Source organism: Nyctereutes procyonoides, unplaced genomic scaffold, assembly GCF_905146905.1.
Source record: "Nyctereutes procyonoides isolate TBG_1078 unplaced genomic scaffold, NYPRO_anot_genome, whole genome shotgun sequence".
Classification (NCBI taxonomy): domain Eukaryota; kingdom Metazoa; phylum Chordata; class Mammalia; order Carnivora; family Canidae; genus Nyctereutes; species Nyctereutes procyonoides.
Genome location: NW_026575135.1, coordinates 62,153,183 through 62,180,231, shown reverse-complemented (window position 1 = coordinate 62,180,231; position 27,049 = coordinate 62,153,183). Strand labels below are relative to the sequence as shown.

The 27,049-nt window shown below is 45.9% G+C and overlaps 2 protein-coding genes across 5 annotated transcripts in view; both read left to right on the top strand.

Annotated features, from left to right (window-relative positions):
- LOC129494628 (uncharacterized) overlaps window positions 1-27,049 on the top strand; it is a gene marked incomplete at its 5' end in the record, with an annotated part of 613,327 nt that overhangs the window by 293,257 nt on the left and 293,021 nt on the right.
- SNCAIP (synuclein alpha interacting protein) overlaps window positions 15,485-27,049 on the top strand; it is a 148,654-nt gene continuing 137,089 nt past the window's right edge. Inside the window, exon 1 of one of the 4 annotated variants that reach the window (XM_055302158.1) lies at window positions 15,485-15,633. The gene's annotated coding sequence lies outside the window, so the exon portion shown is untranslated. Of the gene's footprint in view, window positions 15,634-16,185; window positions 16,262-16,344; window positions 16,902-27,049 lie in introns of those variants that run through there. The other 3 variants (XM_055302160.1, XM_055302157.1, XM_055302162.1) reach the window with 3 other exon arrangements.

Here is a 27,049-nt window from a genome sequence, read left to right as displayed (position 1 = left end):
TTTCGTTGTGATGATTTAGTCAGTGTTCAATTCCAGTGGGTACGATAAGATTGATAGTCTCTTTAGAATTTCTGACTGCGCATGTGTAATTTATGCTAACACATTGAAAGAAGGAAGGAGAAATTATGTCATCATTTCCACTTTTCCTCTTTCTTTTCTCTACTTTGGGAGGCCCGTGTTATGCTTTTTTGTTTTCTTTCCCTCTTTTTTCTTTCTTTCTTTTTTTTCTTTCTTTTTTTTTTTTTTAACAGTTTTTATTTGCTCTTGAACTTAGGGTACTAGTTGTGAGTCTTTTGACTTTTGATTACTCGTGACAGAAGTCCAGCTAAATTAACTTATGCTGAAAAGGAAAGCAGAGTGGGAATTTGGGGATCACGTGAGTAAGAAATCCAGGGGCTTACATTTTTTCATCAATGTTTTCTTTCTTGGGATGCCTGGGTGACTCAGTGGTTGAGAGTCTGCCTTCGGCTCAGGGAATGATCCCGGGGTTACAGGATCAAGCCTGCTTCTCCCTCTGCCTATGTCTCTCTCTCTCTCATGAATAAATAAAATCTTTAAAAATTTTTTTCTTTCTTTTTTACCCCTCCCGGTAGTAGCTTTCTCTTTGTTGGCTCCATTCTCCATTAGGCTCTTGGGGGAGCAGAGATGGCCAACTTGGCTGCCCTAGATTCATGTCACTCTGACAGCTAATAACCCTATAGAACAAGAGAGAATGCCTCTCTCTCAGTCGCTCAACAGATCTCCCATCCCTCTGCAAGCTCTAGGGCCACTAGAGAGTGAGAGACTCTGATTGGCTAGTCTTGGCCATGTGCCCATCCCTATGGTGAGGGAGGTGGGTCAAGTGATAAACAGTTCTGTCCATTGAGGAAGGATGAGTTCTCCCTTTTCTTCCCCAGAAGAAAAATAGCTCTTACTAGAAGGGAGAAATTCTGCTAAGTAGGCAAAAACTACAGATACGCACTAAACATGGGGTTTTAAAATGTGTCACATTCCAGAAGAAGAAGTAATAGAGCCTCTCTCATCTTCTTGGTCTTCATAAATTCTTGGATCTCTTCCCTCCCTAGGCTTCCAAAAGTTCTTTAAAACTCTCTCACTGGATGAGAAGACATGATTGCCAGTGATTTTGTTCCCTTGTGTATCTTATTTCGAGCAAAAGCCTCTTTCTCTGTCTTGCCCAACTATCCTGTCACTTGCCTTCCAGTGATTTATCTCCAAAGGAAACTGGTAAAATGAAAAATTCAGATTTTTAAGATTTCCTATTTGATTACAGGGGAAGAAAATACAGTCTTTCAGATAGGCGTTTTAAAAGTCTTGAGCTGGTGAGTTTTGCATAAAAATAACTTATGTTCTTTTCCCTGTGCCAGCAGTCCTTTAAAAAAAAGCAGGTGTTCCGGATACTAGAGATGACAAACGGCTTTATAACTAACACAAGGAAGAGCAGAGGACAGTGAACTCCTCTGCCAAATTTAAGGAGGGACACCAGAGCCAAGGGCAAAATATTCCAAATGGATTTTTCTAGAACTATTTCAAAACAGGGGAAGCCAGAGGATTAGTAAAACAGTGAATGTACAGTCTGGTCACTTTGAAGTCTGACGTATTAGCTAGTTTGCTAATGGCGTACATTTACACAGATCTTTTCAAGGGAAAAGACTTTTCCTTCAGCCAAATATGAAGGTAGGAAAGTTTTTTCCTCTGTCCTCAGCTCATGCTAAGCATCATCAACATCTGTTGCATAGTCCACATGGAGTAGAGCTGTTGCCATGAAATTTTCAGGGTATATATGAGGTGTCTTATAGCTCACTGATTACAAAGGCTTATTTTGTGCTTGTTCAGTTGTTGTTTTGGAGGGAGGGATGGGGAGGTGGGGTATAGGTTTGGAGAATTATGCATTCTCTTTTGTTTAAAAATACTCAAGCAGAGATGCCTGGGTGGCTCAGTGGTTGAGCATCTGCCTTTGGCTCAGGTCATGATCCCAGGGTCCTGGGGTCTAGTCCAGGGTCCTGGGGTCAGGCTCCCCGCAGGGAGTCTGCTTCTCCCTCTGCCTATGTTTCTGCCTATGTGTGTTTCTCATGAATAGATGAGTTAAATCTTAAAAAAAAAAAAAGTGCAAGCAGTCTGAAGGACCCTCAGTCACTGGGCACAAGGATAAAGTACTCTCTTGCTTTATTTTGCTTTTTTTTTTTTTTTTCTGTTCCTGGTTTCCTTCTTTGGAAGCATCTTTAGAGCACCTCAGTAATTTCCTTCCAACCCTTATTGATGAGTTTTCTACCAAGCATCAATTTTTCCGATACTGTATAACTGTCACATCCTTCTGTTACCTTCCACCTAAACCTAAACCTGGTTAGCCACCTGTTTTTTTTTCCTCTGACAACACTGCCACTCATTTATGATAAATGCCATTCATTTTGATAAAATGGTTTAGGATGGATGTTTAGAGAGCAGGCATGGTGAGGTCTGTTCCTAGAACAGAGCTGTCCAATAGCAATAGAATGTGAGTGGAATGTGTGAAGTTAAGGGTTGAAGTATTGGGATTTAAAAAGTTTATAGTGAAATTAATTTTCAGTATTTTATTTTAATCCAATATATGCAAACATTACATGGTGATTAGTGGGATGTTTTACACTCTCTTCTGTACTGAGACTGTGAGATCTGACATATATATCACACTTACAGCATGTCTCAATTTGGACTAGCCACAGTTCAAGTGCTCAATAACTACCTCTGGCTAGTGGCTGCCGTACTGAAACACGCAGCCCTACAGGGACCCTGTAGCCTATACTTAAAGTATTTGCTGTGGGCTTGTTATGCTTTTTATATAATACTACATAGTTCTGGGTAGTTCAGGATGCTGTGAACAATAGATTGGGTTTTTTTCAAAAATGCTCATTTCCTCAAATCTGTACCAAGATTCCAAGTTCTTTTCCCCTCGTCAGTCTAGCTTAGTAAAGCCATTGCCAAGGTCATGACAGATGTTAGAAAATGTGGAATGTTAGAGCTGAGGAAACATGCTCCAAATTTCTAAGTCACAATTCTTAAATTCCACATTAGAGACCAAACATTTTTAGATGAGGTCCTTCATTATTTATGATTCTCATAGACCTTTTCAACCCCTGCACGATTTCCTGCTACCTCACTTGCTCTGGAAAGTATTTTGTGTTCCAGTCTCAACTGTTTATGGTTTTGGAGCAATTAATCTCCTTCCCACCTCAGCTGCACACGTTCAATAGATTGATCTTCATGACAAAGAGGATGCCAGAGGAGCTTCCACTTTCTCTGAAGACTTGCTGTCTAGGGATGAGCAATATGCAGTGATACTGTCCTCACAGATGCTTTGCAAGCACTTTTAATGGGTCGGCATTTCTACTTGTGTTTCCTGAATGTATGGTTAAGGGTGTTATTGTTTTTATATGCAAGGGGTGCCAGTCCAAGAGATAGATTGCTGTGTCCCTCCTTAAATCACTTAATTATTTGAGAACTACTCTGAACACTCTTTTGGTTGCTTAGTAGTTGCTTGGATGGGTGCTCTTCAGTCCCAGCTGGTTTCTCTGTCTAGGACTCTCCTCTCACGGTTCATAGGGTTGGCTTCCTTTCATTCTTCAAATCTCAGAGGCCTTCCCTGACCACCCAGTGTTATATTAGATCCTTTGCTTTTTAAAAAAGATTTTATTTATTTGAGAGAGAGAGAGAGAGAGAGAGACTGAGCACAAGGAGGGGAGGTGTAGAGGGTGAAGCAGACTCCCTGCTGAGCATGGAGCCTGATACAGGGCTGGATCACAAGCCAAAGGCAGATGCTTGACTGATTGAGCCACCCAGGTGCCCCAGATCCTTTATTTTTCTGCCACCATAATCTGTTTTCTGCCTTCGTAACTCTTAGCAATACTGAAATATATGTGTTATGAGTATCTATAAGGGCAGTCTGGTGTGTCTGTTCTCTTCACCCCCAGTAAATCCTAAACAACTAGTACATTTCCCAGTGCACAGCAGGTTCTCAAAAATATTACTATGTTGGATAAATGCATAACAAGATACTTTGCATTTTTCCAAGAAGTATATTTTTCCATTTCTACCACATTAATGGTAAACACATCAAAATCATATTGTCAGCCCTAGAATTAAAGATACTGACAATGCTTCTCTCACTAAAGATGTTTCATTTTTCTTTTTTTTTTTTTTATTAATCATTATTTTATTTATTTATTTATTTATTTTTTTTATAAATTAATTTTTATTGGTGTTCAATTTACCAACATACAGAATAACACCCAGTGCTCATCCCATCAAGTGTCCCCCTCAGTGCCCGTCACCCATTCACCCCCACCCCTCGCCCTCCTCCCCCTCCACCACCCCTAGTTCATTTCCCAGAGTTAGAAGTCTTTATGTTCTGTCTCCCTTTCTGATATTTCTCACACATTTCTTCTCCCTTCCCTTATATTCCCTTTCGCTATTATTCCTATTCCCCAAATGAATGAGAACATACACTGTTTGTCCTTCTCCGGTTACTGTGGCCAAGTTCAAAAAGGGTGTTGCCTGAGTTCTTCTCTGGGATTTTGATGGAATCTTGTCTCACATTTAGATCTTTCATCTATTTTGAGTTTATCTTTGTGTATGGTGCAAGAGAGTGGTCCAGTTTCATTCTTCTGCATGTGGATGTCCAATTTTCCCAGCACCATTTATTGAAGAGACTGTCTTTCTTCTAGTGGGTCGTCTTTCCTCCTTTATCGTATATTAGTTGAGCATAAATTTCAGGGTCCACTTCTGGGTTCTCTGTTCTGTTCCATTGATCTATATGTCTGTTTTTGTGCCAGTACCACACTGTCTTGATGAACACAGCTTTGTAGTACAACCTGAAATCTGGCATTGTGATGCCCCCAGATATGGTTTTCTTTTTTTAAAATTCCCCTGGCTGTTTGGGGTCTTTTCTGATTCCACACGAATCTTAAAATAATTTGTTCTAAGTCTCTGAAGAAAGTCCATGGTACTCTGCGCCTTTTGATGGGGTCATTAAGCCCATTCACGTTCAGAGTTACTATTGACAGATATGAGTTTAGTGTCATCATGATATCTATTTAGTCCTTGTTTTTGTGGATTGTTCCACTGACCTTCTTCTTAAAGGGGAGTTTTAAGAGTCCCCCTTAAAATTTCTTGCAGAGCTGGTTTGGAGGTCACATATTCTTTCAGTTCCTGCCTGTCTTGGAAGCTCTTTATCTCTCCTTCCATTTTGAATGAGAGCCTTGCTGGATAAAGTATTCTTGGTTGCATGTTCTTCTCATTTAGGACCCTGAATACATCCTGCCAGCCCTTTCTGGCCTGCCAGGTCTCTGTGGAGAGGTCTGCTGTTACCCTAATATTCCTCCCCATGAAAGTCAGGGACTTCTTGTCTCTTGCTGCTTTAAGGATCTTCTCTTTATCTTTGGAATTTGCAAGCTTCACTATTAGATGTCAAGGTGTTGAACGGTTTTTATTGATTTTAGGGGGGGATCTCTCTATTTCCTGGATCTGAATGCCTGTTTCCCTTCCCAGATTGGGAAAGTTTTCAGCTAGGATTTGTTCAAATACATATTCTGGCCCTCTGTCCCTTTCGGCGCCCTCGGGAACCCCAATTAAACGTAGGTTTTTCTTCCTTAGAGTGTCATTTATTTGCCTTAATCTGTCTTCATGGTTCTTTAATTGTTTATCTCTTTTTTCCTCAGTTTCCCTCTTTGCCATTAACTTGTCTTCTATGTCACTCACTCGTTCTTCCACCTCGTTAACCCTCGTCGTTAGGACTTCTAGTTTGGATTGCATCTCATTCAGTTGATTTTTAATTTCTGCCTGATTGGATCTAAATTCTGCAGTCATGAAGTCTCGTGAGGCCTTAATGCTTTTTTCTAGAGCCACCAGTAGCTGTATAATGGTGCTTCTGAATTGGCTTTCTGACATTGAAGTGTAATCCAGATTTTGTAACTCTGTGGGAGCGAGGGCTGTTCCTGATTCTTTCTTTTGAGGTGAGGTTTTCCTTCTAGTCATTTTGCTCAGTGCAGAGTGGCCAAAAACAAGTTGTATTGGAACACGGGGGAGTATCACTGGTCCGTCCAGCTGGTCTTCTGGGGGAGGGGCCTGCTGTGCTGATTTTCAGGTGTTAGCACTTGGGGGAGCTGCTCTGCCCCTGCCTGCTGCCGGGCTCAGCGGGGGTTGTTTACCCCGTGAGGCCCCAGGAGGAACAGCAGCAGTTGCTATGGCAACTCTGGAAGCCTGGATTCAGCCTCCGCAGGAACTACGGGGCTCGGGGCTCTCGGTTCTCCGTCTGCAGGGCCTGGAGGCTCCGGGGCGGGGCCGCTGATCTGCTCAGCTCGGGGCAGGAGCGTCCTCGCTGTCCTGGGCCCTCCCGGCCTCTGCCTGTCCCGGGGGAGGCCGGATCCTGGGCTGTGTCCCGGCGCCCTGTGCTCCGGAGCCTGCGCTGGTGGATTCGCGCTCCCGCCCTGCAGCTCCCTCCCTGAAGCCGCTCCCGAGCCCCTCCGAGCTGCTCCGGTCGGTCCCGCCGTGCGCGCTGCAGCCCTTAGGGAGCTCGGAGCACTCTCCCGGGGCGCAGGTGTCTGTGAGTGTCCCCGGGAGCCCGAGGGCATCCCCGCCCTCCCGGGTCCTGCTCCAACTCCCTGCGAGCCCCTTTCCGCCCGGGAAGGTTGGTGCAGCTCCTGCTCCTCCGGGACGGGGCTCTCCTGTCCTGGGGACACTCGCCCCGGCCTCAGCCCGGCTCCTCGCGGGGCCCCTCCCCCTCGGAGGCCTTTTGTTCCTTTATTTCTTTTCCCCCGTCTTCCTACCTTGATAGAAGCGCGGACTCTTCTCACTGTAGCGTTCCAGCTGGTCTCTCTTTACATCTCAGGCCGAATTCGTAAATTTTCAGGATGGTTTGAAGGTTATCTAGGTAATTTGGTGGGGACAGGTGATTTGGGGACCCTGCTCTTCCGCCATCTTGCCCCTCCCCCCTCAAGATGTTTCATTTTTCAAAGTACTTCTTCATCCATTCCTGAATTGTGCATTAAATCGCCAATGGAGGTCTGGGAAAAATATTAAATGTCATTTAGAATACAAAGTCAGATATCAAATTACAAGATCCGCATTTTAAAAAAATCTTAAATTGACAGAGTACCAGTGACAAGACTTAAACCCAAACTGAAAGGTTTCCCAAATAACATTTCATGTAATCTCAGTGATCATAATAAAGGTAGAGTCGTGGATAACTATACACATACTGCATAGTAATCCAAGATGTACTTCTATTCTGGTTTAAGGAGCAAAGAATCCTAGTGCTATTTAATGCCATGACACAAGCAGAGAAGTAGTGAACTTCACAGTCAGCTAGAATAGCAGTGGGCTTTAGAACCCACATTTCCAGGGAATTCGCGGAGGTGCTATTGGCTTTCCAGAGTTCATTTGACAAATACCTATTAATATTCTTAGTGTGTTCAACTCTAAGTTCTCTTCGCATATTGACTTAATCAATTATCGTAACAATCTGGTGACAGAGGCACTCCTAGTGTTCCATTTTGTAGTAGTGGAAACTAGGACCCACCCACATTAACCAGCTTTGAGGATGGTACGAGATGAAGCTGAGATTTAAACTCAGAGAATTTAACACCCAGATCAGTGTGCTCAACCTCTACACTCCAGGGTTGCCCTAGACTTTACATTTAACAATACTTAGTCTATCAACAATGACATCTTTTTCTATTCTTCCCACAAACCACCTTTAAAACATTTCCCATGATTTACAAGGAAGATTTTTCATCAGCCATCAGCTATCCTCATCCAGTTCAATATGAATTTAACTTTTCTCCCCTTGTTTTCTCCTAAGGAAGACCATATGTCCCCAGGCTGAGGACTTCGGAACCAAAAGCTATAAATTTAGAGAAAAGAGTAAAACTCACAACAGAGTCATATCTAAGAAGGCTGAAAACCTTGCTTCATTTTCAGAGTTCTTCTTTCCCAAAGCTGTTGGGACATAGAAATTATTCCGATTTAGAACAGAAAGGATTATAATTACTGATGCATTCCTTTCACTGATGGCTTTCTTCTGCAACTTAGAGGTAACCAGTTCTAATGTCTTTGCATAGCTTATCCAAGGGGAAAAGTTTTCGTTATATTAACCCACCAGAAGCTGTTTAGAGACAAAGCCAAAAAACCAGCCCATTACAGCTTTAGTCCCCATGGCATCTAAATCCCTTTGTTGCCATTGGTTGGGATGAGCATCATCTGTAGGCCTATCCAAACATCACCAAACACCTGGGTTTGGTCTCAAGGTACAATAGGTAAGAAAAAAGGTGAATTACTTACAAAAACAACAGAAACTCTGAATCCAAGTGGATATATATCACAGTAATATTCAAAGCAAGATTAGGTGCTATAGTAAAATGATTATCAAAATGAAGAAGACGACTGCAGATGCCCAGAGGACCAAGTGTAATTAAATACACAGTGCAGTAACAATTGATAAGTAATCAGTGGAACGCGTTTTCCTCAGTCTCACATTCTACAACTGGGGCAGGTTCATGGGAATGTGGCATGGTGTTCGGAAGTTGACCTGCATTCCTCTTCAAATCATTTAACCACACTCGCTGACCTGCATTCCTTTTTGTAACCATCTAATCAAATTCATTTCAAATACCAAAACCTCCAGTTTGAGATTTAATCGGTGTTTATGCACACGTGCAAAATCTCTAGTGTCTACATGTGCCCTTGAGGACGAAGAGCACACGTTTACAGAATTTCGCAAGACCTTTCAGCCATAGTGTTTCATTCTTAAATGAATTCCTTCTCTCTTCTCCTTTCCCTCCTCCCTCCTGCTCTCTCTCCCCTCCCATTCTTAAGAGGTCTTTAATCTGTAGGATATTCCAATTGTTGAAAGCTCCCATCCTGCACCTAGTTTAGGAATTTATTTCTCTCTCCAATTGGCCCATGTTGGAAAGTAGTGTAACCTGGTAGGCAAGTGACTAATGTGGAAGTTGTGGAAAATATATTAATCCCATGGTAGAGCATAAAGAATCTGGCTGAGTATTTAATAACTAAGATATTGTTATGTACATGTGTCATATTAGAAAAGCAATTATGCTGACCTATGCTGACTGTTTGGCAACTTACACCATTTTCATTTATCCCTAAGTTGGATGCTCTGGTGTAGGAGGGCTATTCATGTCACCAACAGAAAACACAGACCTATGGAAAAGTTGAGTAATGAGACTGCACAATTTGAAGGATTTAAAATACTCCTCGGTTATTGTTGTAGAGCATTAGGAATTTCCCTTGCAGACCAAAATGTTGGATGTAAAAGTTTCCTTCAAAATAATCATCTTATGGTTAAATAACAAGTCTTTGGCATCCATTCATGTCAGTGACTAGGGTAGCTATTCATGAAGATAAAAAAGGCAGTAGAATCCAAAAGGGACGAGGATGGTATCAAAGCCAAACACAGGCAAATAAGATTGATTTTATTCAAGTGCTTGCAATAGGCCCAGCACCCTAAATCTGAATATCGGAGTGTTTCTGCAGGGGAATTTTGTGTTAGACTTTTGTAGGGAGGGAGAGACCAGTGACAGGTGGGATGACTTACAGTTGGGATTGTTTTGAGATCAAGGAAAGTCTAGATCAATTAGCCGAACAGGAAATGTTTTTTTTTTCTATGTCTAGCAAATTTCAGAGGGACAAACAATTTAATCTCAGCTATTCATTCATGAGACAAAGAAAGGGAAGTTGGAGGGTCTGTGTCTAGTCTTGTCAGCACGTTCAGGCAAAAGGGGAAAAGTCTGTGTTTAGCCTTGTCCTAGGTAAACAAGGGAGCCACCTGCAAATCTTAGGGAGTCATGAGAGAGAGGGGACCATGCGTTTTATCAATTGTATGGGGGAAGTGGCTCTTTGGGGTAGCCATTTCTGGGAACACAGAAAGGTGGGGGCATTTCTCATCCCCTGCTGATTTCTGGGAGCACCAGTCTCAGGCACATTTCACCATTGTCAGTAGCAGCCTGATTCAGACTGGAGGCGCCAGCGGACAGATAAGGAGATGGGATACAACCCAGGGGGAGTCTGCTCAAAGAGATCTGAAGGCAACAAGCCACCATGAGAGGGAAAAGGCTTTCAATAAAAAGTACCAGGGAAAAGGTGACCTATTAATAAAGATGATGTGAATGGAATCCCTGGGAAAAGAGACCAGTCCTTTGGTTTGCTGAGGAAATAACACTTTTAAGTTAGAACTGAAGGTTTACGGTGAAGCCTAAGAATGGGCAGTCTCTCCAGGTCGTAGGTGAAGCATGAACCCAAATGAACCAAGAAGCAAGCTCTAACCTCCAAAAATCTGGCTATGGAGTTAAAATAATTATAGTTAATTCCAGTTATGAAGCTTTCATACTGCCTGCCTGCCTGAATAGAGTCTGGATGCAGAGTTCCTCTAGGCATTTCAACAGCTTTACAGATTCAAGTTCTCTCTGCTGGTAACTCACTCTGGAAAAGGAGCACAGAGGAAAGATCATGGCCCCAAATCAGCTGATTTACCAAAAAACCCTTAGCCCCTGGTAGAGTCTCTGTATTTTTTGCCCCAGGCCACCTCCGAACCACATGTCAAGACACACCTTCACCTGATCGTATTTTTGCACGATTTAATGGTTTCCATTTAATAACACCAACGGCGAAACTTCCAAGGATCTGTAAGAATAGATAAAAGCGTAGCAATGGGATTAATCGAAATCCCAGGATAATCTCAGTGAATCAGGTTAACAATCCATAAACTTTCTTCTACACCAAATCTTTTATTAAAGCTGCTATATTATAAGCAGCTAAGCTGCCAGACTTGAATTTCATCTCCCTTCCAATTCTAACTTTATTAGAAGTCTAAGATCTAGCAAAAGGCTAACAGAGAAAAGGAATATTGAAGGGGGAAAGAAAATCACTGGAAAGTGAAGAAACGACCATAGAAGAGAGGTCAGGTGAGGAATGCCAAGTTCCTAGTCACACTCAGCGTAGGCATGCAGACACACAGGAGGATGAGGCAGAGATGAGCACTGTCTAAAGAACATGATGATGATGATGATGAGGGGAGTAGGGTTTGTACAGGAAAAAGGAAGCGGGGAGAACCAAAATAAGTATGTCCTATAACCATTCCTTTCTCTCTGAAACTTCAAAAACTGGGTTCCGGGACCCTTGGGTGGCTCAGTGGTTGAGCATCTGCCTTCGGCTCAGGGTGTGATCCCGGAGTCCTGGGATCGAGTCCCACATCAGGCTCCCTGCGGGGAGCCTGCTTCTCCCTCTGCCTATGTCTCTGCCTCTCTCTCTTTGTCTCTGTCTCTCATGAATAAATAAATAAATAAATCTTGAAAAAAAAATTCAGAGAACAACTGAGTTCCTTATCATTCTTTGTTGTTCACATTTCTTTACTGTGGTTTTGGCAGTTATTTCAGAAAGTAAAACTGTTATAGCATTTACCTTTCTGTTCCACATCTATTCCCCTAGGTAAATGCTATGGCATTTAGGTAAAATATACAGAGATTTTTTTCCTGTTTCATCTACAGTGAAATGTAACATGTTCACACTTCCTCATCCTATTATGTACCAAATATTCTGGATATGTTGTAGGATGTATGTCCTTGTTCTCTTGTGGTTGGTGGAGCCATATGACTAGTTCGGTCCAACGAGTTTGTAAGCAGCAATGACCTGTCTGACTTCTAAGCTACAGCATATAATTCCTGGTTAAAGACCCTCCGGAGTTCTCTTTCCTCATCACGTAAGGGATATCGCTGTTTGCAACTTGCTCCATTTGGCTGAAGTCTTAAAATAAAAAAAGATGTGAAGCAGAGATGCAGCTAACCTGGACTTGTCCTGTAGGGAGAGCAAGAAATACATTTTTATAAATCTATGAAAGTTTTGAGTTGTTGCATGATTGTTACCACGGCATAACCTAACTCATCCTGACTGATAACAATCGCATTTACAGGAGAAGTATGGTCCTGATTCTCCATATAAATACTTCATAATTTACTTACATAAATTTGTACGAGCACATGAAACAAACTTGACTCCAAAATAAAATAATAGTCTGCCCCAACCTATAGTTCTCAACCAGAAATCAGAAAGGACTTCAAGCAAGACTTCCGTCGATGACCCAGACTGTGCAATGAAAATTAAAAATCTGAGCCTTTAACAGGGAGTTAGAAGTTCGAGTAAAGTAAAATCTACATTTAAAGAATAGGGAAAAAAAGAGAATGGTTTTCTGCTTGATCACTGACAGTGTTATAGCAGGTTTATCCAATTTTTGTCACACAATAAAGATATATTATGAAAACTGGGTAAAAGAAAAGAGGCAGATGTTTAATTGTAATAATTGAATGAACAATTAGATGTCAGCTCTTTGGCAGATGATATACAGTGAAATGCACTTTTGTACTAATTATTTTCAGTAGCTAACTCTTGAGTATAAAAATGTGCTCAGTGTTGATGATCCAAATATGAGTAATATGAACTCCCTGGCATCTTGATGGGTACTGACAGTTGAATAGTAGGGGATGAGAAATGGACATGAGGGGCGCCTGGGTGGCTTGTCGATTAAGAGTCAGACTCTTGATTTTGGATCAGGTCCTGATCTTAGGGTCCTGAGATGGAGCCCTGCGGGGGGCGGGGGTGGGGGTGGGGGGGCTTTCCACTCAGCAGGAAATCTGCTTGCCTCCCTCTACCCCTCCCCCACCTCCACCCACCTCTGTGCAGGCTCTCAAATAAATATTTTTTAAATTTTTTATTTTTTATGTTTTTAAAGATTTTATTTATTTATTCATGAAAGAGAGAGAGGCAGAGACATAAGCAGAGGGAGAAGCAAGCTCCTTACAAGGAGCCTGATGTGAGACTCAACCCCAGGACCCTGGGATCAGGACTGGAGCCAAAGGCAGACAGACGCTCAACCCCTGAGCCACCGAGGTACCCACCCCCTCTTTTTTTAAAGAAGTGGACATGAAGCAGAAATATGCTAACTGCTCTTAAAGGTGCACATCCTTTAGGGTGCAGTCGTAGGCATGGGTGAAGAGTACTCTTTAAAGGGGTAAATGGTCCAGTGGCTGTGGTTGCTAGGCCATCCCATTGGTACTAACTAGCCTACCCATGCAGCTGCTTGGTTAGAAAACTGCGTATCAGAGACTGGTTGAGAATAAGCAGATAAAGGACTAGGCCGAGTAGTCTATGAACTTGATAAAAAGTCAACATGATGTTGAGAAAGCTGGCTTTCTTGGCATCCAACCTAAAATCTAGCAAGTCTGTTCCAACCCAACAATTTCACTACTTCCACATTTTGGTCTATCAATTTGTGGTTTAGGATTTAGCAACAGATTGCACAGAAGAAGCAACTAACAAACGATCCAAGCAAAAGCAAACTTGTAGACTATGTAGGAAAGTATATATATAAGCATAGGTTTAAATCGCAGTGTAAAAATAATCACGCGGAAACAATGGTAAACATGTAATCAAACACATGTTAGAAAGAGAATAAACCGTTAAGAAAAGCACTATTAAAAACAGGGGGAGATATCTGAAACAACATCTCAGAGACTGCTCTTTTAAGCTTTGGCATGTTACTTTCGCTACACAGAAACATAATTTTTTTTTTTCCTGGGACAACCCATTTTCTGTACAAGAGACACCATCGGTCCCCTTCTTGTTGAACCATTTAAAGTGTGTTCACACTTGGCTCATTGTTAGAGCTAGTTGATGTTCAGGGAAGTGGGGAAAAGATGTGTATTTACTATTCTTCAACAAATTACTCCTTCAATAATTAAAATCTGCTTTATCAAAATGGGTGGTAAATACCAAAATATTTAATAGGATGGCAGTAGAACTATGCTCTCTGTAGACCTCGTCAAGGATGACACCAATTTCCATCCATATCTACTGGATGGAAGCAAGATGTGCTTTTCTCAGAGTTTATACTAGACAAAAAAAAAAAAAAAAGGAAAACACAAAAAACAGTATTTTTATTTTAACCAGATGTGAATGAATTGAGCCCAATATTTTCAAGTATTTTTAGTGCCATATGATGTCATCTGACTTTATATTTTTTTACAGAGGGATAATGTGTGTTTTTAAAATTGTGAAGCCACTTTCCACGCATGTACTTAAAGTCTTATATATGATGAATTACAATACACAAATTACAGCACTGCAGGACACACTTCTGGCAGTTCATGTCAAAGAGCGGAGAAAGAGAAATTTAATTTCTTAATAGGAAATCAAATTACAAGCATGTGAAATGTCTTCTGCTGGCCTTTAAGGTAGTCCTCATTTCTGTAATCATTGTACTTGCGCAAACAGGTCCAGAGCAGGACTGCGGCCGTGCTCTCCCAACCCTCCAGCCTGCCTCTCCCCTGCCAACAGAGCGGCCCACGGACTCCACAGGCACCGTGTACAGTATTTCCCTGGTCGTGGGGAGAACTCGGTTTTGAACCACCAGGTCGTGGGATCCGTGGGTGGCGCAGCGGTTTGGCGCCTGCCTTTAGCCCAGGGCGTGATCCTGGAGACCCGGGATCGAATCCCACGTCGGGCTCCCGGTGCATGGAGCCTGCTTCTCCCTCTGCCTGTGTCTCTGCGCCTCTCTCTCTCTGTGTGTGTGACTATCGTAAATAAATGAAAATCAAAAAAAAAATTGAACCACCAGGTCGTGTCTGGTTGCCATGTATTAAATATATATCAACATTAACATATGTAATAATACGCTCTTCTAGGCTATTGCTATCTACTACATTATTCTACGCAGTAAATGGATTATCGGTGATGTATTTTCAATGACAGGCTCACACATGCTACGCATCCCCGGGGCCGTTAGCCCAGATAAGCGCAGAGTTTCCCGGGACCGTGGCGCCACTCTCGCTGCCTGGGAACTGGCCAGGGAACAAAGAGGCTGGAGGGACGAGAACTCGCTTCCTCACACTTTTCTCTGGGGCAACGTCAGGCAAAAGCGGCCACACCCGGAGCCCGAGTGGCCCTCCGTAGCTCTGCGGAGTGAACTTCTCCGAGTCATCTCTCCTGGGACAGAGGGTTCTTAAAAACCATTTAAAGCTTTCCAAAGGGCAAAAGAGAGACGGTCCTGAGCCAAGGTCACCATAAACGCTTCCACTCTCCCTGATTTCATTTCGGAAATAAGGAGGGAAAGAGGCGGTCAGCACGGCGGGCTGGCCCACACGCCCCATCCAGCTCCCCCCCCCCACGCCTCCGCCCCCCATCGGGAGAAAGACGCTGAAAGTCGAGTTCCTAGGACCGTGGGGCCGTGGCATACGGAACGTTGTCGAATTAAAGAGCCATTCTTTCCGACTGAAGTCTCCATCCAGCACCCACGCTCGAGCAAAGGACGTCCCGGGCCAAGCCCCCTTGCCATCCCGCCATCCACCGGCCGGCGAGGTCCCGGAGGGGGCGAGCCTGGGGCGGGGGGGCCCGGGGCGGGGGGGCCTGGGCCGCGGGGGGGGGCGAGGACCCCGTGCCAGCGCCGCAGCCTCTGTCAGGGCTGCTCGGGCCCCGCGGTGTCCCAGGACCGTGCCCACCTTCCGCTTCCCCTCCCCGGGTCCCTCTTCCCGGTTCAGGCTGCACCGCCGGACTGTCTGGGGGACCAATGAGGTGGCAGCGGCTGACGCGTGGATCCCGGTGAGGGGCGACTTCATTTCCAGGGGGAGAGGCCGCCGAGCCGGAGGGGGGAGCGCGGGGGGCGGGGGAGACAGAGGGAAGCGGGGGCAAAAAGTAGGAGGGGAGGAGCGCAGCCCGGCGGGGAGGCTGCAAGGGCGGCCGAGGTGAGCGGCCAGAAAGGTGCACGGGGAGGCGCAGGTTCGCGGGCTGGAGCGGGCTGGGGCGGGCTGGAGCGGGCGGGCGGGGGCCGGGCGCGGACGGAGGGTCGCTGTCAGGCGGCGCGGGACCCGCGGCCCGGGGGCGGGGGGGGCGGGGGCGCCGGGGACCCGGGGCGCGCGGCGGCTCCCGCAGCCCGGGCGGTGTGGCCGCGCCCCGCCCCGCCCCCGCCCCCCGGCGGTGCGCCCCCCGCGCCGGCCGCTCGCCCGCTCGCCCCGGGGCTGCCCCCGCCCGCGCGCGCCCGTTGGGGGTCGGGGGAGCGGCGCCGGCGGCCCGGCCGCATTGTGACGTAGCGGGGCCGCGGCTGCGCCTCCGCCGCCCGCTCCCGCGCCCGCTCCCGCGCCCGCTGCGGCGCTTCCCGCCGCCGCCGCCGTCCACCCGCGCGTCCGTCAGTCGGTCCGCGCTCCCGAGTCGCCGGCGCCGGGCGCCCCCGGTGAGTCCAGGTTGCGGCGGGCGCGGCGGGGAGGCGGGGGGCGGCGGGCGCGGGCGGCGGCTCCTTTCCAAGTTTGCGCGGGGGCCGCCCCGCAGCCCCGCAGCCCCGCAGCCCCCGGCCCCTTTGTGCCGCGAGTCCCGGCGGCCCGGGCAGCGGCGGCGCCTGGGCAGAGCGGGTTTGGGGGAAGGTCTCTATAGTAACGGCGGCGGCGGCGGCCGAGCGGCGGCTCCACTCCGGGAAGGGGGAGGCAGCCCCCGCCCCGGCGGCCGAAGGATCGTGCCTGCCTTTGCCGACGTCGTGTGCTTGGGACCCTTGCCGCCGCCGCACGTCGCCGGGGAGGCGGCGATGGGCAGTGCCCAGCTCCCGAAAAGCCCCGATAACGAGGGGCGAAGTAACAGTACCGGCGGCAGGAGCAAATAACGACGCTAAGAAACGCGCCCGAGGGCCCCGCGGGGTGGCTGCGGCCCAGGGAGCCCCCGCGCGTTCCCGGGGCTCGCGGGCCGCGGGCGCCGCCGGGCTCGGAGCTGCCCCGGAGCTGCCCCGGGCGCTGTCCTGCGTCCCAGGCTCGTCCGCGCCGATTTCGGCCGGGGGTGCGCCTCTCTTGGCCTTCTCCGCTGCTGATGACTTTCATCTGCAGGTGGTAAGTGAGGTGAACTGGTATTTTGGCCGTTGTCAAATGCCACGTTTTGTTTATTTCATTTTTACGAAAAGAAAAGAGGGGGGAAATTATGAGCCATTGCTGGCAGCCGTACAGTTTCCACAGGAAATACTAGCATTCTTTGAGGAACACGCTACTGCTTGCAGCGAAGAAAGTCTTGACGAAACAAAAAGGCAACAGCATTGTTGCTCATTGTCAATGGACCGCTAGGAGGGCGGGGGGGGGGGGGCGGTGGAGGGAACGTGTTGTTTTTTCCTGCGGGAACGTTGCTTTCCTTGGGAAAGTTCATTGAGGAAGCATTACCGTCGGTGTCCGTTTTTCCCTGGCCGGTGGCTGGGCCTCCCCACCCCTCTGGACTATTCCTGACAAGTGCCCATCAAAGAGCCGGGAGGCCGGCGAGAGCCCAGAGGAAGGGAGAGCCGGCCGCTCGGTGCGGGACAGGCTACCCACACACCACGTGCTGTGGAGCCCGGCCAGGGTGCAGTTTGCAAAAATGAAATAAGGGCTGCCTGGGGAGGTTTATGAGGATTACATGTGTGCAGAGTATGTCAGTTCTCCAAGGTGTCACTCTAAACACGTAATTCTCAAGCACCACTTTCCTTGCTGAATCTGCAGGAAGGCAAAAAACCTATTTCTCTTATTACGGAGCAGACATCCCAATTGGGAATGGGTTGGAATCTGTATTTCATTTGTACATATTGAAATTTTAAAAGGCAAAGAAAGAACGAGGTCTAGGAAAGCAGTATGCTAATGTGTTCACTTTGGCGAGGGGGGGGAGGAGGAAACATCTATTGGCTACTCCTGTAGCAGCTGAATGTTAATTTAAGTTCAGTGTGGTTAGAGTGTAGGGAGACAGCTTTAAGGGCTTCTTCTTAAAACTATTTGAAGGAGGTGTGACATTTTGCTGTCCATCACAGAAGGCTCTTCAGGACGCAGTTTTAACTGAAGATCACCCATAACCAAATACGTAGGAGTTCCCAGGTCTAGATTCGGAAAGAAGGTGATGGTGCCTCTCTTAAGGATCGTTTAGACATCTCAGAAACGATATATAAAAAATAAGGGATATTACCTTGAATGAACGTAAGCTTCATTTTTTCCATAGGAAGCATTTCATGAGGAAAGGCTACAACAGAGTAGATTCCAAGTGATGCTACATTTATTGATTTGACACTTACCATGTGTTGATGTCCAAAAGGAAGTGACCAGAGCAAATGAATCTCTCTCTACGCTATGTCGCAGCTTTGCTAATTCCAGACAGCTGTTCTGCTGCAGGTGTGGGTGGAAATGTAGAACAGAGGCCAAGAAACTTTGTGTGTGCTGTTGTTTTGGAAGGGATTGTAGTAGTACTTTACTGCTCTTAAGAGGAGGGAAACCCACACAAACGTCTAATACAAACAAATGATCTTTGATATTATCAGAGAAAGCCTGGAGCTGTTTTTCTTGCCAGATTTAAGGCATTGCTTGTCAAGAGAGGAAATCTCCCAAGGAGCAGGTGCACTATTATAAGAAACACAAGGGAAATTCTCTTTTAAATGCAAAATCTAATTGAACAGCAACAAGAGAATCTGTGACACTCTTAGAAGAGAAGCCTTGTTTTTGGCAGTCTGTCAGGTTATAGTTGCAAACCGCATAGGAGAAATATGTGTCTTGGGAGAACAATAATATCCTGGTGAAAATGAAACAGTTGCTTCTGTGAAACTTTTACCCTTATATATTTGTTTACTTGTGCCCCCCTTTAATTGATATGCAGATTTAGCTACAAGGAGTACTGAAAATGAATCAATAAATAGGTTACTTTTGTGATATATGCTTTGCATGATTTTGCACTTCACGTGGATGAGATAACTAGATTTCCTGTTTTATGGTTTGCAGCTTCCCTCTTTCAAGCTTTAAATGTTAATGATCAAAATATGTGTTGAAATGATGACTAGGAGTTGATAAGACTGATGGCTGGGCCCTGGAAAAGCACTGTTTGATTCCTGATTAGTTACAATGTATTCCCTTTGTGCATTTGTGGCATATAAAAATACAAAATGCACAGTCTCTTCACAAGGCACTTGGAAGAAATAGGACACATAAAAGATACTTTATGATCCAGCCCCCAAGATGCTAACTAGTAATTGGAAAGGAATTCTGAGGATAAAATGACCTAATCAGCTCAGATGTTTTATAAGTTATGTGTTGCTGCATAATCAATCACCCCAAAATGCAGTTGCTTAAAGCAACTACTAAAGCTCATGATTCTGTGCTCAGCGGTTTGGGTTGAGCTCAGCTGGGTGGTTCTTCTGCTGATTTGACAGGGTTGCCTCAGACATCTTCAGTCCACTAGTGGGTGGGCTGATGGCAGGATGATCTAGGATGGCTTCACAGTTATATCTGGCAGTTATGCTGTTAGCCACGTTAACCGGTGACCAGGACACATACCTCCCAGTTTTTAGCAGATTAAGTTGGACTTCTTTACAGAACAAACACTGTACCAAGAGCAGCAAGAGAGCAAGTTTGAAGCCTATGTTACTGTCCCATTGGTCAGATGGGATCTCAAGGTCACCATGCCTTCGAGGGGTCTAGAAAGACTCCAATTAAAATGAGAGGCAGCCACAAAAAACTGTAGCTCCCCCCCCCCCAATTTACTACACGTTTGAATCCTTGTTCTGCCAAATGTTTTTTGTTTTTTTTTACTAAGGAAGAGTATACTTAGAAGACAGGAGAGATTAGTGGAGCCTGCTTGTGGGCAGCCCAGAATTTAGGTTAGGAAATGACCTGTACATCATTGTCCCATATTCTCTGTTCTGTAAACCTTACGTAACTGAGGAATAATGCAAGGATGGTAAAATTTTAGTCACAGCCTTCTACCAGTGGCATCAGGATTGTTTGGAGACGGTAGACTGGTGGCAGTATCAGCAGACTGTTGTTTGAAGGTGAGGAAGGCTCTGGCAAAAGTGGAGGCAGAAACAATGGAAAGGAAGGCATCACTCTGGGAGATGCCATATTTTAGGATTAGGTGACTGATGACAGGGCATTATTGAGAGCCTCCAGTCAAAATCATTCTGAGATTTTCAAAAGCTTAAGTGGCTGAAGGAACAAGTGTGCCGTCGTGAGAAATAGAGACATGAGTAAGTGATTTATTTGGGGGGAGGAGAAAAATTCAGTTCCAGAAAGGCTGATCAAAAGAGATAAATTGAACGTGAAAGTACTTTATAAGCTGCAGAGTATGCTATGAACGTTAGCTAGTGCTTAGTGCTTAAATTGCAGCAAATTGTATAGACTTGAGTTTCTCACAAGAAAAGCAGCAGAAAACAGAAGACAACCTGGAGGACACCCCCACGGGTCAGAGGGAAGTCAGAAGAACCACTTTCAGGATGGAATCGGAACTGCTGTGGGGTCACGGGAGTAGAAACCCATGTTTGTTTTTCTGCAACCCACTGCTAAAGGTCTGCCCTTGCACTTAGCAGACCAGCAAGGAGAAAACCTTTAGGCGTGCCTGGGTGGCTCAGTTGTTTGGGCGTCTGACTCTTGGTTTCAGCTCAGGTCATGATCTCAGAGACCTGAGATCGGAGAGAGAGAAAACCTTTGGCCCAGTTTAAAGGCACTCCTACTGCTTGGCTGGGCACGTTGATTGGCAACCCCACGAAGGGGGCACACGATGGGCAGTCGGTAGATGCTTCCTCAGAGAACAATGGAGTACTGATCTCAGAAGTGGGAATGGATGCAGGGTAGCAAAACCAACAAATGCCCACCAGAAATAAACCCTGGACCATTTATTCCTAGCCCCTGAGACTAGGGGACAGGATTCAGGCATACTTATGTAGAGCTGTGGGTGCGTTAATAATAGCTGAACCCATGCTGGTGTTGGGGTCTTTTCATGGCAGGAGAGTAGAGAAAGAAGGTCCAATGTCATGCCTCATCCAGGCTCCTCCATAAATGTTGTGGTTGTTTTATTAGAGGGGAGAGGAATTCAAAACACGTTCACCGCTTTTTCACCTAAGGGCTCAGTTGAGGTGCCGCTTCGCCAGCCTTGTTTTGATGGCCAGTCTGAAATTCAGGTGGCGTCCTTACCATCGAGGGCAGCTGTGGGCCAGACAGAAACACCTGGCCTCTCTAACGTCGCACAATTAGTCTGAACAGCACGCACAGCTGCTCGTTACAGCAGGACCTTGGATGGACCAGCTCAAATCCAAGCACACACTTTTATAGTTTCTTTTGTACGAGTCTGAGAACCCTGAAGATATTCAGTAAATGTTAACTTAATGAGTGAGTGTGCCGTTATCTGGTGCAGTAACATTTTCTAAAGCCGTCTGGTTTGGCCTTTCATTAGTCACAGTAGAATTTGCTATAAAGTCCCGAAATGTCTTTCTTAGATTCAGATGTTTCAAGGTACAGTTGTCTCAGTAATGTGGGTTTTTATAAGCCATCATTCACAGAAGTAGACTCTTCTTTTTTGAGACACGATTTTCTTATCTTTATCAGGGCTCTTGGCTGCAGGTCACAGAAACCCAGTTTATACTTGCTCCAGCCGGAAGGGGCATGTATTGGCTCCTGTCTGGGAAAAGTTCAGAAAGAATCCAATTCTGATTTGGGTGGTGGCAAAATGGTGGTAAAATGGCCATCAGCAGCTTCAAGCTTAACCCCTTCAGGAAAAGAGAATAATTTGGGATTAACTCTAATTAGTGGACACATGCCCATCCCTGAACCAGCTTCTATGGCCGGGGATTTGAAACATATGACTTGGCTTGTCCTTGATGATGTGCCCAGGCCTGGAGTCCTTGGGAATGGGAGGAGCCATCTGTGTGTGGAGGCCAGGGGGCAGATGGGGTGATATAGGAGCTGCATGGGAAGGTGGTCAGCAAAACCTGCACTAAACCAGCTGCCCTCAGAGCAGGAAGGGGGTGGTTCTTAAACAGAAAGTATCGAATAGAGTGGGTGCCATGCAAGCAAAAGAGTAGATGGCTCTGCCATCTGTTTTTCCTGGCGGACACATCATCCTCTTACTCTCCCCACAAGCCGTGAACCTGGGAAAGGTCCTGATCTCACCTCCACCCAGTCACCGGGACTTCCTGCTCTGTCTCTGTCTTACTCTTTCCACTGTCAGTTTAGAGTTAGAGCCTCATTGTTTCACCCTGCACAAGTCCCTTCTGATAATTCCACATCCAGTCTCTCTGCTTCAGTGCCTTCCTCCCCACCATGGCCGGAGTGCTCTTTCTAAAGAACAAATGGATAAAATCGAATCAAGAAGTGCCTCAGAGCACTTCATAACTCCATAACCCTGGGGGGGAAAGACCAGGCTCCTGAAACTGAATTCCATGGTTCCTGTGGTTCCCCATGAAATGGGGACCATGACTCCTGTGGCCAACAGTGGGTGAGAAGGAGGGAGGTGTTCAGCAAGGTTTCTTCCAGCTGCCCACATTATCCCGGAGCTGAATTGTGCCACCTGAAGGTCCCTCCGTGCTCCATTTTTCTCTCATTATCATGTTTTTGCCTGTGCTTTTGTCACTATGGAATGAATCTTTTCTCCTTTCTTGACTTCTTTGACTTTGAACATCCACTCCTCCTTCCACACTCAATCCAAGCGATGTTCCTGCAAGAAGCCTTTGCTGAACCCCCCCGGGGCTGCCCAGCCCTGCATCTACTTTGCTGTGTGGTTCTCCGCTATGTGTTACGACTCCCTCTCCCAGGGTGCTGACTGAGACAGCTGCACGGTGCTCCGTCTTTCTGTATCCCTGAGCCTAGTGTGGGGCTCTGCACCACAAACGTGCTCAAGAAGCTTTAGAGCAATGAATGAAAACTCTGTGCTGAGTCATTCATCTTGGTGATTTTCAAGGTTTCTTCTGTTTCCTTTAGCCCAATTCCTAAATTTGCATCCCAGAATGTTGGCTACGAAAGCAGGTTCTCTTTGAAATTGCTGCTCAGACACTTTTTAATGGTTTCCCCGGAACTTGGTATGCTCATTGCCTGCTTGGTCTCTAACAGCTACTTCAGAGAAGACACTGAAAGATAACAGCGGCCCAAAGTCAGTCTGGAAGCTAGAATGTGTGGCTCAGAGATCAGATGAGGAATACTTTTTTTATTCCAACCATAAAAGAGGTTATTTAATAGCTAATATTTATGAGGCACTTACTCTGCATTGGGTGCTTAACAAATGACTTACAATTATTTTCTTATTAATTCTCACAGCAGCCCTAGGAAGAAGGTATTACCATGATCCATCCTTTTTTTGCATACAAGGAAATTAAGATTTACAGAGTTGAACAGGCTTGCTTACCACTATAAGCCCTCGTCCTGGAGATTGCCCAGCTGTCAGACACTTCTCTAGATTGTTGAGGAGTACAGTCAAACTTTGATTGGGCTCTTCCAATTCATTATGATTTTTGTTATTATTGCTCTAACATGAAATGACCACTTCCTAAGAATAAAACATGCCACCTGCCTCCCTTGGCCTTTGAATATGTCAAAAAGGCTTTGGAGAAATATGTATTTAAAGCAGTAAAGGGGTACCTGAGTGGCTCAGTGGTTGAGCATCTGCCTTTGGCTCAGGTCATGATCCCAGAGTCCTGGAATCAAGTCCTGAATCAGCCCCCCCCCCACAGGGAGCTTGCTTCTCCCTCTGCCTATGTCTCTGCCTATCTCTCTGTGTCTCTCATGAATAAATAAATAACATCTTATAAATAAATTTAAAAAGCTGTAAATATTCCAGTCCTATAGGTGAAATTAAAATGAACATCTACTTTATTTTTTTAAATTTATTTATTTATGATAGTCACAGAGAGAGAGAGAGAGAGAGAGAGAGAGAGGGAGAGGCAGAGGCAGAGACACAGGCAGAGGGAGAAGCAGGCTCCATGCACCGGGAGCCCGACGTGGGATTCGATCCCGGGTCTCCAGGATTGCGCCCTGGGCCAAAGGCAGGCGCCAAACCGCTGCGCCACCCAGGGATCCCCTGAACATCTACTTTAAAAGACATTCTATGATTCTGCAGTTGCCAGATAATAAAAGCCTCCTATGAAGGTTTCTGCTATGTATAATAATGCAAGCCTCCTGAATAGCCAGATTGAAATCTTAGTTCTGAGGTTCCCTCAGAAATGAAGTGCATAGGGGGTCTCTGGGTGGCTCAGCGGTTAAGTGTTTGCCTTCAGCCCAGGGTGTGATCCTGGGGTCCTGGTATCAAGTCCTGCATTGGGCTCTTCACGGGGAGCCTGCTTCTCCCTGTGTCTCTCATGAATAAATAAATAAAATCATTAAAAAAATGGAAGAAACGAAGTCCATAGATAGGTAAAAGTATCCATAGCTTTCATCAGAAAGTTTCATCAAAACTTTCATCAAAGTTTTGGAAGCCACATAAACTCAATGTTTTATTTTTTTATTTTTATTTTTATTTTTTTTACCTGTTTTTAGTCTGGAAGCCTGTTGAGGTTTAGATGAAAGCTATGGATACTTTCCTTGAAGAAAATAGATGTGCACCCACACATCTGAATTCAGGGGTTTCCAGGATCTGTGGAAGCCCATTTGTGGATTTGCTGTGGACAGACACCAGGTTAGAAACCTTATTTCAAAGCTGTGATCCAGAAGAAAGATACTAGCCCTTGTAGTACATTTACCTTGTGCTGCAGGCCACTACTTAGGGAGTTTACCCTGTGCCAGTCCTTTCTGAAGGTACAGAGCAGCTAACCACCGTCTAAGATGTGGATGATGAGCCCTGTTGGAAGGGAGGTGGGGAATGAAGTTAGGGGAGGAACTCAGTTCCCCCAGCTACCAAGTGGCGAGAGCGCCATCAAAGGCAATAACTTGCACCTGCATCACCTGCTACACCACGTAGCCTCCAACCTTGCTCCTCTTACCTCCCTGCACAGAGAAGCTGGGCCCCAGGTAATTCCGAGCCTTTGTTTGCCCTGACTCCCTGTTGGAAGTGGATAGTAGGGCCACTTCTGCTGCAAGAGCCTCCGGGACTCACCCAAGCCAGAGCCCACAGGGTTGGCAAGGTCTCTGCGCCTCTCCGCCTTCTCCTGTGATGACAGCTCACACACTGAGCTGCCAGCCCGGGCCTAGGTGAGCTCCTTGCCCATTGCTGAGGGCTCCTTGCGCACTCGGAAACATTAACTGCATGGGAACTCCAACGCAAACCCGGCTGCAAAGTCTTCATTGGAAACCCCACCCCCACCCCCCCTAGACAGTTATTTTGAACCTGCTATATGCTGTATGCGGGGCACCTCTCAGAGCTACGGTCACAGCAGCAAGCACACAGATGGGGTTCCCTAGCTCATGGCATTCCCGTCTAGTCTATATCTAGCCGGGAACAGGGGTCCTCATTTCCAGCAGCTTCCTTTCATTCATCGAGTACAATTGTTTTAGGAAAAAGGAAATGTAAAGGATTGATTCTACTCCACTTTCCATTCTTTGTAGCTTTACATCTCTAGGCACATAGGTGTCTCCTTCTGTAGCACTCTCCTCCTTCCTCTAGGATGTAGAGAGTGCTTCAGATTTCCAGAGACTTCGTAGACAGAGTAACAGGGACCCCGGCACACCCGTGCATCTTAGCCCCCCTCCCTCTTTGCAGATGAGAGGCAGAGTGACCAAGTGACTGGCCAGATGGGGTGCAGCCCAAGCTGGCTAGTTGGTCTGGTCCCCAGCAGAGCATGGCTCCCTCTAAAGCACAGTCCGCTTCTATTTTTATTTGTGATGTGATTATTGTCATTTTTGGCCTTTATGTTGCAGTCTTGCTGCTGCAAATGAATCTGGCAAGTATGTACTGCTCAGGAAGCAAACACACTGCCAGCCCCTGCTCCATCTCTGCAACCCCTGAGAGGCACCCCTGGGTGCTCTTTCCGGCACTGTTTTTTCTCCCTACTTGCCCCCCTACCTGAGCCAGCCTCCCAGGTTTTTTCCTCAAGAGTTGTGACTGCTTAGAACAGAACCGGCAGTATAGAAATAATAGATCCGTGACTGTGAGCCACTTAGGTAATTTCAGACTTTCTAGCAAGCACATTAAGAAAAGTAAGAGGAAGCAGGTTGAAATTCATTTTAGTAATGTATTTTATTGAACCCAGTATATCACCAATATTAGCATTTCTACACATAATATAAAAAAATTCTTAACCAGATACCTTTCAGTCTTTCCATACTCTTTGAAATTTGGTGTGTATTTTATTGTTAACTCAGACACTGGACACACTTGTGATGCTCCGTAGCCACATGTGGCTTGTGGCTCCCATAGTGGACTCCAAGCTTGGACTCTGAGGAGGCGTGGGGAGTCCTAAAGGCAGACTCAGCGACTGCGGCCTCTGGCTCCCTCAGCAATTAGCTGGGATGGCCTCTGTGGCCCCTGTTGGCCGTGGCTGACTGCACCCCCGATTGTGGGCTCCTAAGGGTAGGGAGTGCATCTGTCATCTTCCTGCCCCCAGTGAGGAAGGCAATGTTTAAGTGGTCCAAGGTTGGCATTCCGTGCATTGGGAATTAATTCATTAGCAAATGAGGAAAGTCTGTTACCCTAGGAACTGCAGGCATTGGTGTGTGAGGGCTTGCCTAGTGTGACCTCACTTTGCCTGTCGCCACCTGGCTCTGTCCAGTGCCCCAAAACCGTGTTTGAGTCAGACTGGATGGATTGGAAGCCTCTACAGAGAAAAGGGATGCCCCAGCCTAGAATTCTTCTGAGCTTCTGCCTGTTTGGTTTATCTTCAGACTTCACCTTTTTTAATGTTGAGGCCTAGGGCAACTTGCACACAGCCCAGTATGTTAATACTTAAAGGTTTTATTTAACAGGATAACACAACAACAACCACCCAAACCAATAGGATAGACCAAATACAAAAAAAAAAAAAAAAAAAAAAAAAGGCCAACTGATATCCAGAACATTCAATATCCAGGGAAAAATTGCTGTGTCAAGGAACTGTAAGAGTCATCATCATGAGAGCTTTCTCTTTCCAGTGGTTTCAGAGTCATCATGCCTCCTTGGGGAGAACGGGAGAGTGATATCCTGAGTAAATTAGCATCTGCACACACAGTTTTTAAATTTTGCAAGTGCTTCAAACCCACTAATGTGCATGTGCGTGTTTTGTCCACTTTACCCCTAACGGTAAATGTCACTTAAAATAATTCATATAACCATGTCTCAAAGATTGGCACTCCCATAAAGCCATACTAAC